This window comes from Miniopterus natalensis, chromosome 11 (assembly GCF_054644295.1).
Source record: "Miniopterus natalensis isolate mMinNat1 chromosome 11, mMinNat1.hap1, whole genome shotgun sequence".
Taxonomy (NCBI): domain Eukaryota; kingdom Metazoa; phylum Chordata; class Mammalia; order Chiroptera; family Miniopteridae; genus Miniopterus; species Miniopterus natalensis.
Window position 1 is genome coordinate 66,034,561 of NC_142091.1, and position 12,361 is coordinate 66,046,921.

General features: G+C 51.8%; 1 protein-coding gene across 2 annotated transcripts in view; it reads left to right on the forward strand.

Moving 5' to 3' along the window:
• The first annotated feature begins 4,258 nt into the window (after window positions 1-4,258).
• The window catches only part of TSPAN18 (tetraspanin 18), a 149,465-nt gene continuing 141,362 nt past the window's right edge, over window positions 4,259-12,361 (forward strand). For both annotated transcript variants that reach the window (XM_087821822.1, XM_087821821.1), the window contains exon 1: window positions 4,259-4,395. The gene's annotated coding sequence lies outside the window, so the exon portion shown is untranslated. The remainder of the gene's footprint in view (window positions 4,396-12,361) is intronic.

Below are 12,361 nucleotides of genomic sequence, written 5' to 3' on the forward strand. Positions count from 1 at the left end.
TGAAAGGTCAAGACCACATGCTTCAAACCCCCAAGGACAGTCTTAGGATTTGCAAATTTATTTCTATGAAAATCATTGCAAAGATAAATAAATTCAATCACACTCAGTTGTACTTTTAATGAACTATCATTTTGGGGAAATGATTGCAAATTACATATAAAAAGAGATTATTCAGAAAAAAATCAGGGAGGCAATGATTAAATATTTAAAATGCAGACTGCCTTGGAAAAGCTAGGTTATACAGTCAAAATGCCTTGTGGGGAAAATGTCTGGCCGTCTAGTATCATCCAGCCATCCAGTCATGCATCAAGTTCACCTTTATTGAGCATTTATTATGTGCCAGGGACCATGCTGAAAGCTTTCTGTGAGACTCTCACAGTCAGCCAGTGCCAGAGGTGTGTTATGTTCCCCATTTTAGAAATGCATCCACGGAGGCTCAAAGAGTTTAAGTGTCTGGATAAGGTAGAGCATTTAAGAAGTGGCTTCCATCCCCCTACGGCCTGATTCTGTGCCAGGTTCTGGAGATTCAGAGATGAACAAGGCAGGGCCCCAGTCCTTGAGAAGCTCCCAGTCTAATCAACCATGAATTTATAAATGTTAGGAGCAAGAGGTCATCCCTTCCGGTGATTTTAAATTCTTTTTAAGTGAAGGACACCTTCTCCTTAAAACCGCATGTGAAGCAACATAATACAAATCAGATAGAAAGGTAACCTGCTGCTGGCTAAAGCTGGGAGGGAGATTTCCCTCTTTCTCTTACAGCCCTTGGGTACCTAGGAGAAGGAACTGCCAGCCCAACTTGAAATCAAATATCTCATTTAACAGATGGGGCCACTGAGGCCCAGAGAGGGAAGGGAATTGTCAAGACCATCAGGACTGGAACTCTAGCCTGTGGACTCCTGGTTTGGGGCTCTTTGCTCTGCATTAGTGCCCCCAGGATGCCAGTGTGTGGATTCTCACCCCAGGTATCCTGTGCTCAGTGACTGCAGCACAGCACTGGGCTGCCCAGCACTGGCCAAACCCTGGTGAGTTTGGGGCTTTCAGGCCAAGTCAAGGTTTCTTCCAGCTGCCAGAAAAAACAGAGTCTAAGAGCCCCTTAGAGGAAAGTGAAAATTTTCAAAAGAACCATTTCCACTAGACCCCCAAACACCAGGGGAGCTGAAAGGGCTGTGGCCTGGGAGTCACAAGTCCTCAGTTCAATGTCCAGCTCTCTGACCATGACTAGGATCTAGCCTGTGTCCCTTCCTCAGTTTCCCCATCTGTAAAATGAGGTGGTTGGACTATAATAAATTGTCAATAAGGTTCCTTCCAGAATGGGCAAATGGGGAATCTAGAATCTTCTGGGCCAGGCTACTTCTGGGTTTATGACAATCTAGACTCCAATCAGTCAACAATGGCCTTAACAGGACCATCACTCCCTCCTGAGGCCTGCTGACCCTGCTCATTCCCCCCTACCATTTTCTCCCTTTCCCAGTCCCTCCCCTCCTCATAACCTCTCCTCAGTTTCCTGACAAGTCTCAACCTTGGTTCCTTTCTTGCTTGTATCAATGAACAGCAAACGGGATCCTAGAGGCTATTTGTCCAAGCCCCTCATTGTACAGGTGGAGACACTGGCCAGAGAAGCAAGTGACTTCCCCAAGGTAACCCTGTGAGAGGGAGGCCCGTTCTCTGCAACAGGGATCACTATCTCTTGGCCAGGACTAAACTCTTGTGGCTCCTAACTTTTGGAAAATAGGACTTTTCACCTAATACACTTAGAATCATGTTTCCCAATTGTGGGATATCAGAGGTCTTCAAGGAGATTGAAGGTCATGCACCTACAGGCCTTCAGAACCCCGACTGAACCCCCAGGAGTTGGAGGTGGGGAGTCTCTTTCCAGTTCTCTTTCAATCCTTTTGATCACAGTGTGGGAGTCGAAATTTGTTGCCAATGTGTCTTTAACACCCTTCCAGCCTTGCTAATCCCCCTTTTCAATACAGAGTGGGCCCCTGCTCAACACCTTCCTCAGGCAGTAGTATCTGGCTGAAATTAAAAAAAAAAAAATGTGGTCAAATATACATTGTTAGAATTTAATAACACTTATTTTCATTGTATTTATTTTTATGGTTACTTTCTATTTATAGTAATGTGATTCTGGTTTTCCATTTATGGTAATGATATAACATTTCTTTGTAAAAACAAGCACATTTAAGTAAAACAATAACAAATCTTGAGGTGATTTAGAGACAGCTATTAAGCAAACGGTTCTAACTGGTGTGCAGATATGGCCAGAATCTCGATGGTGGCAGGGGAATGGCTGAGGTCTGGGGGACTTGGACTTGGACTTGGAGCTCTCTTTCCAGCTGGCTGGCTGAGCTGTCCAGTTGGCCTGCTGGGTCCTCATCTCATGCATTCTCTCCCCCTACTTCCTCCAGCCTGCTTCTACCAATACCCCAGACCCTCAGAAACTCCCCCCTCCCTCCTGCTTTATCTGGCCTCCACCTCTCAGGTCCCAGCACCCTCACTGTAGGCTCATGCTTTTTTCCTCTTTAAATTTATGTGCTCCTTGAGTCCAAGGAGGCCCACACAGATAGCCTCTTCCAACAGCATTCCATAAATGCAGGGCCTGTGGGGTTTCTCAGCTCAAAGGGTCAGCCTCTCCCCAGCCCTGTTTTGGCAGCTGAAGGGGTGAGTGTGGAGCCGGAGGCCCTTTAGCATTTCCCCTGTCCTCGTGTTACAGAACTTGCACTAGTAGGAATTTTCCCTCTGGGGTGAAGCGTTGCTCATTCTGGGTCCCTTTAAAAAACTGTGGATCCCGTTTTTGTTTTTCTGCCAGCCCCGTCTCTACCCTATTAGCCCCTCCTCAATTTACCCAGTGACTCAGTAAAATGGCAGAAAGGACCAGACATCCTCTAAGTCCGGAGAGGGATGTATTCTTTTCCTGGAATGTGGGCAAGCAAAGGCAGCAGCTTCCTGCCCCTTGAAACTCTGCCCTGTGGCCTGGCATCACCAACATTCATATCCAAGACTGGAGTAGATTCAGCTCCTATCAGTCACTCACTCCTTAGGGCAAATCAGTTGACCAAGGGGCCTCTTGCAGAGCTTGTGCGTGTTTGAATGCTCAGGGGCCAGCGAACTCTGGGTATGGAAGCTTGGGAGAGAGGATGTTTCAAAAAGCTGCCCAAGGAAGAGGAATGGACCACCTGAGCCCTTCTCATCTGGGCTTTAGCAAACACTTTCGCTTGGGCTGTCTGCTTTGATCTGCTTGCTTACCCATTTTGTCTGGGGCACGTGGGGTGGGTAGCTGCTTTACAGAGGAGGTTCAGAGGTTAAATGTGTCAGTGAAGTCATGTGTCAGGGGCTGAGGAGGGGGTGTGCGGCTGTGGCAGCAGTCCAAAGATGAAAGGTAAGTCCTGAGATTGAAGACTTAGATCTGGCCTCTTGCGATCAAGCCATTTGCATCTGGTCTGGGGTCAGGCCCCTCCCTGCTGCAACCCCTCTATGGCCTCTATTATCTGCCACAATCGAATAGCCCCTCAAGGAGGGTGACTCCCCCTGGTTTTCAGCAGGTACTCCCAGGGCATCGGAAGTCAAGGAGCAAGGTCCGGATGGAGGGGTCACCTCGCCTCCCACCCTGCAGTCGGGTCATGGGGGGGGGCAGCGTAAAGTTTCTGTGGAATAAATCCTCCAGGTCTACCGTGCCCCTCTGCCCACTTCCACAACGGAAGCGCGCCCGTGAGCGGAGGGGGGAGGCGGGCAGGGGGAGAAGAAAGAGAAGAGGGCAGGAATTGGCCCCAGGGTCCCCCAGCCGGGCCTGGGTGCTGGACTGACGGCGGAGACCAAGGCAGGAAGGCGGCGGGGGCAGCCCGCGGCGGGAGACGAGTCCTCGCGGCGGCCGCCAGGGCAGCGGCGGCGGCGGCGACTGGAGGCTGAAGGGGAGGGGAGGGGAGGGGAGGGGAGGGGAGGGGAGGGGAGGGGAGGGGAGGGGAGGGGAGGGGAGGGGAGGGGAGGGGAGGGGAGGGGAGGGGAGGGGAGGGGAGGGGAGGGGAGGGGAGGGGAGGGGAGGGGAGGGAGCGCGGGAGAGGGAGGGACGGAGCGGTGGCTGGGAGGTGGGGCCGGCGGGCGGGCGGGCGAGTGGCAGCAGCTGCCGCCGGCATCTCGGGGGCTCCTGGCTGCGGGCGGACGCGGCGTGGAGCGATCCGCAGCGGAGCCGCGCGAGGCCGCCCGAGCCCCGGCTCCAGCCCGAGCCCCGAGCGAGCGCCGCCGCCGCCGTCGCCGCCTCGCGCCGCGGGTCCCCGGACACGCCGCAGCCAGGGCGGCAGCGGGCGCCCGGCAAGTTGAGAGCGCGCCGACCCGCCCCGGGAAAGTTTCCCCGGCCGCCGGCGGAGTTGCGCGCGGTCCGGCCGCCGCGGCGGAAAGGTAGGGGCTCCACGCCTTCTTCACTCGGCGCGCCCCGCCGCTGCGCCCGGGGACCTGGAGACTCCACGCGCGCTCCCCCCGGGCGACTGTTGGGCACGGTGGGCGGGGTAGGGGTGCAGCTGGGGGGATCCCAGAGCGGCCCCCGGGAAGCCCTGGGACCAAGTTTTACTTAAACCAGCATGAGGAGGGGCAGGGAGACGTGCTCGCCTCGAATCCCCGCTCCGGAGCCGCGAGGGCTGGGGCTTCCCCGCGGACAGGTGCAGCGCCACTCGGCTCTGGGAGCTCGGGGTGGGTGAGTGGGGGCGCCCGGAGAATGGCGGAGAGCGGCAGGTGTGGGTATAAGTTGGGGCCTCGGCTGCACCCCGAGGGAGGGCGTGCGCGCCACCCCACTCTGTAGGAGGGCAGGATAGGGTCTAGGGATTAGAAGCGAAGATCCGGGCTGGAAGGATTACTGGACCCAGCAGGGGCACTGAAAGCTGGCGATTTCGGGGTCCCTGGCAGCGGGGCGGGGCGGGGGCGCCACCCTTTCCTTCGGGGACCCCTTGTTTCCCTACACGGTGTGTACAGTTTGGGGAGGCAGAGATTCTCTGTGGTTCTCGGTGGATCCGAAGTTCGGGTATGTCCGGATTTAGGGGGTGCAGTGGGAGTCCGCTTGAAGGGCTGGAGGGGTCGGTGGGTTCACGCCGGTTTGGGGACCCGGTTGGGTTGAGGTGAGTTGGCTCCCGCCAGGGGGCGCCCTTCCCTGGCCCTTTCGCTCATAGGAGGGAGAGTGCAGGTTCCTTCCAGACAACTGTATCGAAATCCCGGACAGACAACCACAGACCCTCCAACACATGAGGGGCCCAGCCGGGAGGAGCACCCACCGCGGGCCTGGGCCTGGGGGGGAGGGTCCAGTATGAGGCCAGGGTGCCTGAGTTGTAACTGCACCGTGTGCTGGAAAGCTTGGCCGTCAGGAGGTGGTTTTTCTTGCGGGGAGGTGGTTGGCAGGGTGTATTGGTGAATAAAAAAAGTCACCGCCGGAAAAATAAAAAGGAGAGAAACTGTACACTAACGGCAAATTGGTGTGGAGAAAATGAATGGGAGAATTAACTTCTGAGGTTTCTTTGGAGTCTGAAACCCAAACCTCCGAATGCACCAACCTTTCTGTAAAAGTTGTACCTTTGTTCCCTGGATCTGGCCATATCCCTACTTGCTGTGGCTGGGTGAGCGCCTTTGGCACATCATATCTCCTCCTATCCATACTCTTCCTGGGCACGAATAAACTGGGAGGCACAGGGTGGGGGCGATGAGAGACCCTTGGAGACCTGAGCAGTCCAGGCCCAAGTGGTAATTTTCTCGGCAGTCAACAAGAGCTCCCCCACCCTCCAATCTGTGGTCTATAGGCCTCATTCATCTGGTCATTTCACAGTTATTGGTGGAAACCTGCTATGTGTGCCCTTGTCTGACCTCAGGGGCCCTGTGTGTTGCATTTGTGTGTTCCTGCTGAGGCCTCTGGAAGCAAGGCGGCTGCTGGCATCTGTGAAGAGTGTCTACTTTGTTGTGTGCCGGGCTGTTTGATATTGAAGGGACACTGAAGGGACTGTTGCCTCATCTTTCTCTCTAATTGCCTCCCTCCTCTCTGCACCCCAAGTGAGTATAAATGAGCATATCAAAGCCTGCACAGCAGCCTTGCAGTGGCCGGCGGAAGTTTTTGTCTGTCTCCTGGATAGAAACTGTGCTCATTGGACAGCCCTCTCCTGAGTGTCCAGAGTCTCCTGCAAAGGTGGTGGAAACAGGGAGGACCCTGAGAGAGAGCTGAGATTCTTGCTTTCTATGTAGCCCACCTTATGTTTTGTTGGATGCTACCAACATGCTCTAGGACAGAGTTGCCATAAAGAAAGATCAGCATGATTTTTATTTTGAGTAGAAGAGGAGGAACAGAGAGACAGAGGAAAGGGTGGAGGAGCCGCTGTCTCTGGATGTGTCTTCAAGACATTCCATGGGGCCAGAAAACAAAAGGTTTTTTTGGTTTTGTTTTTAGTGACTCTTGTTTTTCTGAGGAGGGAAGCCTGCCCGGAACAGCCGGCCCTGCCCTGTGTTCCTCCCATTCTCTCTGCACTACCCCTCACCCCCACCCCCATGTGCCCTGGAGACAAGAGGGAACTGAGACCCCAGGGCTGCTGACTCTGAGATCTCTGATTCCGCAAAATTTCAAGCCTAGGTCACTCTGTGTCCTTGTCACCCCATCCCCAAATACATTCAAATGCCTGGTCCTTTACACAACCTGTGATCAGAATGGCAATGCATCAATGAAAGATCCAAGGCACTTTCTAGAACCAGAACTTCATCTGGAGTTGGAATTAGGACACCTTCAATTGATCCCAAAAGTGCCCCCCAATAAAAGTGAATTGAGCTTGGAAATAGCTCCTTGAGTTACTGAATGAGATTTTAATGGTGTGAGGGGTGGGTTGGAGGACAGGGTGCTGGGCAGGTGTGCCAGGGGGTATCAAAGCAAGGGCTTATGGCAGAGATTTGTATGAGGAGGTTAGGAAGGGAGGAAATGGCATATTTGGCAACCAACTCTTCTGGATCATCAGTGTGGCCTTGGGTGAGTCACTTCCCCCCTTTTGAACCTGCTTTCTCAGCATGTGTAATGAGGGTGCTGGCCTAGGAGATCTGAGGGGCTCTACAACTTAAAGTCAGAAGACTCTAAACTTTCAGGGTGCTAGGCAGCCCTGCTCTACCTTTGATCCAGTGGAAGGCACCTCTCCAGGTTGTTTTGCTCTGCCTTGGCCCACCCTACACAGCAAAGTGAGCCAGGCTCCTGGCCTCCATCAGTTTTCGGTAGAGGGGGTAATGCCAGTGCCTGCTGGGAACCCCATAGCTGTCTGCAGGCTTGCAGGCTGCTTTTCTAGTGATGCGTGTCCAGCGCTCACTTTCTCCCCTTCCAGGGAAGGAGCAAACGTTGGTGGCTGGGCCGCCCCTTTTAGGGACCCCTCTTTCCAGAGAGAGCTGCTCTTCTGGCCTATTTCATCAGCCGTTGAGAAGAAAATCAGGAACATTTGTTCATACTCAGCTGGGACACTGCAAAGGGAGGGGCCTTGGAAACCAGCACTTTGCCCCTCCCTGCCCCCCCCCCCCCCAGGAACAGATGATGGGTTGAGCGGGTATTTCTGCAACCTGATGCCATTGAGCAAACCTGCCAGCTTGAGCTCCTCCTGCCACACAGGCTGGCACCTTGGACCCGCATCAGCGCTCCAATCCAGGGAGGGGGAGCAGATAATGAAACACTTATTAAAATAAGAGAGAGTGAGATGATGAGCCCTAGTGTTTGCAACTGGTAAAGCGGGCCTTTCGTCTGGGCACTTATCCTAAGGTCCAACCCTTACCCCTTGTTTGCACCCCAGACTGCTGCTTTAATTAGCGATTTAAACAACATGGAGATGAGCAGAAACATGCTCACTGGTATGTGTGTGTGTGTGTGTGTGTGTGTGTGTGTGTGTGTGTGTGTGTGTGTGTGTGTAAATACTAAGAGGCAATAGGATGGAGTGGAAAGGTCACTGAACCAGGAGTTAGGAAGACTTGTGTTCTGGCCCTGACTCTTACAAACAGAGCTGTGTGACCTTGAGTGAGTCACCGCCCCTCTCTGTGCTTCAATTTCCCTATTTCTTCAAAGGCAGCATTGCATGTTGGTTAGGCCCCCTGAGTTTGAATGTTGGCTTTCTTCTAGTTACTAGCTCTGCAACCCTAGGCTATTCAATATCTGGTGCCTCAGTTTCCTGATATGTGAAATGGGATTAATAATGCTTCATCAGGTTGTTGTGAATAGTCAGTGAGATGAAACCTATAAAACACTTAGCACAGTGTCCGGCACGGGGTCAGTGTTCAGTAGATATTCATTATCATCTTGTCATTATTGTCATTATTATAGTTACTGTGAAGTGGGGGGATCAACCTTGGTCCTTTCCAGCTCTGATCTTCTGAGGCACTGTGTGTGCGTGTGTGTGTGGTGTGTGTGTGTGTATCTGCTTTGGGGATGGAAGACAAGGGTACAGAAAATAAATTGCTTTTTTGTTTTCTTTCTTTTCTGCTTCATTTTCTGCTCCTGAGTTAAAATCTTATGAGTATTCTCACGATAGCCCTATTCCTGTGGCAGGAAGCCCAATTTGACGTCACTGAAAACATCCCAGTTTCTGGCACTTGAGGGATGATATTTCATCAGCTCATGTTTGCCCATCCTATCTCTTCCACCCTTTGTTTCCCATCCTGAACCAAAGTACGAAGACCATGTGTGCAGATAATGAATTTAAGCTGATACATAACCCCCAGATTCACCCAAATAAAAGGCCATCCTCCTGGAAGACACTTTCCACTCTAAAACAAATAATCTGGCTCCTTTGCTATGTTGTATTATGTCTGGCTGGCCTTGCTTTTCTCCGTGTTCTGCCCCTGGGCCTGTCATAGGGACACTGGCCGGGTCAGGTCTGCAGTCTGAGATTCTGGGCTGTATCAGCTGTCCTGGCTGGGGTGACCTCCCCTGGCTGTGCCTCTGCCTGGTCTCCTGCCAGCAATCCAGCAAGGCTCTGAGCCTTCCTGGTGATGATCTTCACGGAGGCAGACACATTGAGAGTGCTCATCACCAGCCAGGAGCTACATGCTTTCTTTCACCTCCACCCTCAAGGTTGGTTCAGATATTGTCCCCATTTTACAGATGAGAAAGTAAGGCTCAGAAAAATCAAGAGAGTAAGTAGTGGGACTGGGATGTGCTCCTAGTCCCTAGGATGTGCTCCTAGGTTGATCTGACGCTCCAACCTGTGCTCTAAGCCATGATGTGATCTTTTCTCTTATATCAAAACCTCCTGTGAGCCCCAAAGCCCCAGGGAAGATATCCCTGAGATCCAATCAGGCCCCTTCTTCCTGCTTTTGATCACCTTCCAGGCCCAGAGTGCCTTACAAGTTTCTCTCTTTTCATCCTGTATCCTGCATCGATTGCTCAGCCATCCTGGACACTGAGGAGATTTTTTTTGGCAAGACTGCTTCCAGGAGGGGGATGATCTTATTAAGCAACAAAAAGTTGTAATTTAAAGAGGATGTGTGTTGGAGTCACAGATCTGCATTTGAATCTTGTTTCTGCCACTTACTGGCTATATGGTTCTTGTTTCCTTATCTGTGAAAATCAGAATAATAGCAACAATGATACTGTTAAGCTAAGTAACACTGGCTGCCACAGTACATGACCCCAGAATCTCAGTGGCTTAACACTGCAGGTTTAATTCTCTCTTCCATTATTTGTCTAATGTGGATCTCTGCTCCACATGGTGACTCAGGGACCCAGGCTGATAGCGACTCCACCATCTTTGTAGCTGCACCTTCTGGATTATGTGGCATCCACAGTTACTGCAGAAGAGGAAGAGTGACATGGAAAAGGCACACAACACTCAACTGCTTCAGCCAAGAGGTGACACACATCATATCCCTTCAGCTCCAGTACATTGGTCAGAACTGTCTGCTGGCCCCCAACCAGCTGCAAGGGAGGCTGGGGATGTAAGGAAGCTAATGGATATTTGCTGAGCACTAACTCCCTGTATTTACATTTCCTGAATAGAAGATTAATTGAGATGATGCGTTTAGCATAGACCTGGTATATAGTCCTTAAAACATGGAAGCTTCCTTTCCCTAATAATCCCTGATGCACATTCCTCTTTATAGATTACAGACTGCTACATGGAGATGATCTTTGTGTACATGGGCAGATCATATGGTTCCCATAATACACTGGAGGGAGGGGGTGCTCAGGGGGGCCAAGGGACTAGCAAGTGAATAAATACACGGCAGGGGCACTAAGTCGGGCCCTTGACCTTCAGCTCATTGCTTCCATGGCCTCCTTTGGCTTATTGAAATTTACTGCTCTGAGAACTTCCAGAATCCTCCAGAACCTTCTTTGGCTCCTATCTTTGCCTCCTGTACTTAATGGTGTGGAGCTTCTGTATTCATCTTATGTGTGTGCATAGGACAGGAGGAGAAAGGGCCGGGGAGGGGAGGCTGCAGGAACTATCTGGAAGCTGCAGGTGAAGCATATGTCATGAGGTGAGAGAAATCATAGTTTTAATATTCATAGTGAAAGCCATAGGGATTTGGGTCCCACATACACTGCTCTGGGAACTGCTGTGCATTCAAGCTTTGGGGTGCCTTCCAAATGACATACAAGGTTACCTGTGTTACCTGTCCCATCTATGCAGCCTCATGCTGGCCCTTGTGGTATTGGGCAGGGAAGGAGAGAGGTCCTGATGAGTCTTTCCAGCCCTGTTTTTCTATTGATGGTAAGATGGCCAGACCTAGGTTTGAATTCTGACTCTTTAAAAAAATGTATATATTGATTTTTAGAGAGGAGGAAGGGAGAGGGAGAGAGAAACATTAATGTGAGAGCAGAGCATCAATCGGCTGCCTCCTGCACCCCCCTACCGGGGAATCAAGCCCCAAACCTGGGTATGTGCCCTGACAGGGAATTGAAAAGACAGCCTTTTGGTGCACAGGACGATGTCCAACCAACTGAGCCACACCAGCCCGGGAGAACCCCTGTGAGCCTCAGTGTTCTCCTCTGCAAAATGGGAAGAATATGGGAAAGCTGTAAAGCTAATCAAGTGCCTGGCACATAGTAGGTGTCAGCATGCTTGCTTGTCTCTCCTTTCCCTCTTGAGTTAGAAGAAAGACACGCTTTTGGCAAGGGACCAGTGCTGAAGGGAGGCTAGAAGCAGCCCAGCACACCCACCCATAACTTGGACTGAGTGGCACTGGGTTCCCATCCCCCGTGGCCTGGGGCTGAGCTCTCATGTTGAACTAATAAGGCTTCTATTTGAAATGGGAGAAGAATTTGGAGCTCTGGCCCTTGGATTTAGGCCCATCTTTTCATGTCTAATTACCACTGTGGGCGTGGGGCCTGGGGGTGCTGCTGAGAGAGGCCCTCTCCCCTGCTGCTGCCTCCCTGGCTGGGATACATTGCAGTGCACTTGCTGGCCAAGTGTGCCTCAGCGTCCTGGGGGCACAGCCCCGCTGCCACTTGGTGCCTGATGTTTAGGACTCCCTCCACTGGGACAGGCCCAGGGTTCTTAGCCCCCAGGGGAATGAGGTGCTTCTCTGGAATAATGGAGATTAACTGTCCCCTGAAAGGACCCCACAGGAATAGCCGGTGCACTGGAAACCACAATGGATAGATCTTTGGGAGAGCATAGTTCTAAGGTGACCCATTGCCCCCTGGGTATGGTGGACACTTGTTCCTGGGGACACTTCAGAGGGTGACTGTCCATTGCAGCTGCCACCAAGATGCTAGGGAGGTACTGCTGACTCCTGGCTTCTCTGAGAATCACTAGTTGGGCCTGTGAGTCGGCCTCCACAGGGTCCCTGAAACACACCTCATTCACTCCTGTCCCCAGACCTCAGCTTCCGCAGCCGTCCCACCTGAAACACTTAGGGCAGGGCTTTGGACCAGCCAGGAGCCCTATGAGGTGGTGTATTGGTTTCCTTGAGCTGCTGTAAAAAATTAAGCCACCAACTGGGGGCTTAACACGACATTTACTCTCTCACAGTTCTGGAGGCTGGATGTCCAAAACAAGGTGTTGGCAGGGCTTGAGGGGAGGGTCCTTCGTTGCCCCTCTCTAGCTTCTGGTGGCTATTGACAACCTTGGTGTTCCTTGGCTTGTGGACACATCGGTCTCTTCCTCTGTCATCACATGGTATCCCCCATGTCTGTCTTTCCTCTTAGGAGGACATTAGTCATATTGGATCAGGGCCTAATGATCTCATCTTAACTTGATTACATCTGCAGAGACCCTATTTCAAATAAGGTTTTATTCACAGGTATCAGGGGTTAGAACTTCAACATATCTTTTTGGGGCTCACAATTCAACTCATAACAGGTGGGTACTATTATTGCCTCATTTTACAACCAAGAAAACCAACCCAAAGAGGTTAAGTAATTTGCCCAAGTTCA